The sequence below is a fragment of the Physeter macrocephalus genome, chromosome 11, assembly GCF_002837175.3.
Source record: "Physeter macrocephalus isolate SW-GA chromosome 11, ASM283717v5, whole genome shotgun sequence".
Classification (NCBI taxonomy): Eukaryota; Metazoa; Chordata; class Mammalia; order Artiodactyla; family Physeteridae; genus Physeter; species Physeter macrocephalus.
Window position 1 is genome coordinate 172,672,379 of NC_041224.1, and position 2,859 is coordinate 172,675,237.

The following is a 2,859-nucleotide window of genomic DNA, read 5'->3' on the forward strand; positions in this document are numbered from 1 at the left end:
AAGAACATACATATCGATAACTACCTTAAATGTAAATGGATTAAATGCTCCCACCAAAAGACACAGACTGGCTGAATGGATATAAAAACGAGACCCATATATATGCTGTCTACAAGAGACCCACTTCAGACCTAGGGACACATACAGACTGAAAGTGAGGGGATGGAAAAAGATATTCCATGCAAATAGAAATCAAAAGAAAGCTGGAGTAGCAATTCTCATATCAGACAAAATAGACTTTAAAATAAAGACTATTATAAGAGACAGAGAAGGACACTACATAATGATCAAGGGATCAATCCAAGAAGAAGATATAACAATTGTAAATATTTATGCACCCAACATGGGAGCACCTCGATACATAAAGCAACTGCTAACAGCCATAAAAGGGGAAATTGGCAGTAACACCATAATAGTAGGGGACTTTAACGCCCCACTTTCACCAATGGACAGATCATCCAAAATGAAAATAAATAAGGAAACACAAGCTTTAAATGACACATTAGACAAGTGATTTCATGAGCCAGGTTTTAACCTAGAAACTGGACATCCAGCAGGGAATGAAACAGATAAAGCTCCTACTGTCACGGTGAGTCATCTCTCTAGTTCTGGAACATTACCCTTGATGGAAGTTTGGGGTCAGTAATCCAGTGGTCTGCAAAGTTTTCTGTAAAAGGCCAGAGAGTGACTATTTTACATTTTGAGAGACACATTTGGTCACCTCCTCCTTTCCCCTCCCTTTTCTCCTTCTCTTTTCCTTTTTTTAGCAAACTTTTACAAATGGAAGTTAAAAATAATTTTAAAATATTTTCATAATATTATATATAATATATTAAAATATAATTCTTAGCCTGTGAGATACACAGAAACAATCTGTGGGCATGTTTGGCCAGGGACCTGGTTTTACTGGGAAGTGATCAGATGCACATGGAATCCATAAACGTGAAGAAGCATTTCCCTCCTTTAGTTCAGGCTCACATCACAGCTTCCAGTCACAAATGGCCCATAGAGGTCTGGGGTTTGGGCGAATTTCTTTGCCTCCCTCCCACCTCACCCTCCTTGCAGTTGCAGGGAAGCCCTTCCCCACTGGAACCTTCTCGTTTTTCTCTCCCTTCTTCTCTCCATCTCTCTCTTGCTCCTATGGCCTCTTGGTCCTGAAAAACCCTCTGCTTCTTTCATTTCCCCCAATCCCCTTCTCCTAGCTCCTGGGCAGGTTGTCAGATTGTCAATCATCCATTCAGTCCCACCAGGCTCCAAGTGGGACTCCCTGGGTGGGACCAGGTCGGTGCTGCACGTTCCACAAGCAGAACATCTAGTAGATAGCCTCTGTCTGCCTTTGCTACAACTGACTGCCTCTTTGTGTAGCTATGATTCTGATTATGTTGATTATTTTGATTATTAGGTCTTGGTCTGTGCTAACCTCCAGGGAAGTGGTTTAAGAAGAAGGAAAAATTCCAACATCTAATCTCATGACTTGCCCAAGGATCCGCAGCTGTTAAATGGTAGAGCTGGTGGAGCTTGAAAAAAAACCAACCCAATGCCCAAATCAGGCTCTCTCTACCCTTTCTGCTCTTTCTTAAAAAAAAAAACAGGAAGACTTTTCCATGCTTGAGCATATGAAAAAAAATTACAGTCTTGGGAGTATAATTCTTGCACAAGTGTTGGGGCCACTGCTTTTTTAAGGCATTGATTGTCTGTGGATCTGCACAGGAAGGCTGTGTCCTTTAGGTGGGGTGGGGTCCTAGCTGAAAGCGTGCTCTGTCCCCATCAGTCACCACTGAGTGAGAGATACATTTTTTTTGTTAATGTTGAGTGAAATGATCATTTTTAAATGCTGATAACCTAGAGAGAAAAAAAAAAGGTTGATAAGATGGGGAAGGAAGATATTAATCCATGGGTATTAATCAAGATGGTATTGCTCATTGATGGGGCCTTGAGCTGCAGGGGACCTGCAGGAACAACCAGTGTGAGGTTTCCTGTCTCATGGGTGGACAAGCACCTGGAGACCAGAGTCCAAGGGTCCTGGGAGATGCTGGGACGTAGGGGATCTTGGGAAGAGCTTGGCCCACAGACATCCCTGGAGGGAGGGCTGACTTTAACTTTTTTTAAAATCAATTTTTTAATTTTTAACTTTATTTTTGGCTGCATCAGGTCTTCGTTGCTGCATGCGGGCTTCCTCTAGTTGCGACCAGCGGGGGCCACTCTTCGTTTTGGTGAGAGGGCTTCTCATTGCGGTGGCTTTTCTTGTTGTGGAGCACGGGCTCTAGGTGCGTGGGCTTCAGTAGTTGTGGTACATGGGCTCAGTAGTTGTGGCACAAGGGCTTAGCTGCTCCGCGGCACGTGGGATCTTCCCGGACCAGGGCTCGAACCCGAGTCCCCTGCATTGGCAGGCGGATTCTTAACCACTGCGCCACCAGGGAAGTCCCTGACTTTGACTTTCTGACTAGCCAGGCTGAGTCTGTGTGTCTCTGGGGCTGAGAAAGAGCAAAGAGGGCACAGAACTAAGAACTGTCCCAGGAACCTCCGAAAGACGGTGCTCAGCACAGCCGGTGTAGGGAGAGACAGTGCGGCTCCTTCACCATCATACCTAACAAAACCTAGAGGTTGACAGGCGTGTTACTTCCTATGGCTGCTTATACAAATTACCACACACTTGGCAACTGAAAACACAGCCTCTACGGCAGATTCCACTCCTTGCCTCTTCCAGATGCTGCCGGCTGGCAACACCCTTTGGCTTATGGGTGCACCTCTCCAATCTCTTCCTCCGTAGTCATGTTGCTTTTTCTTCTTCTGTCTGTGTCAAAGCTCTCTCTACCAATCTTATAAGGGCTCTTGCGACGGCACGTAGGGTTCACAGGG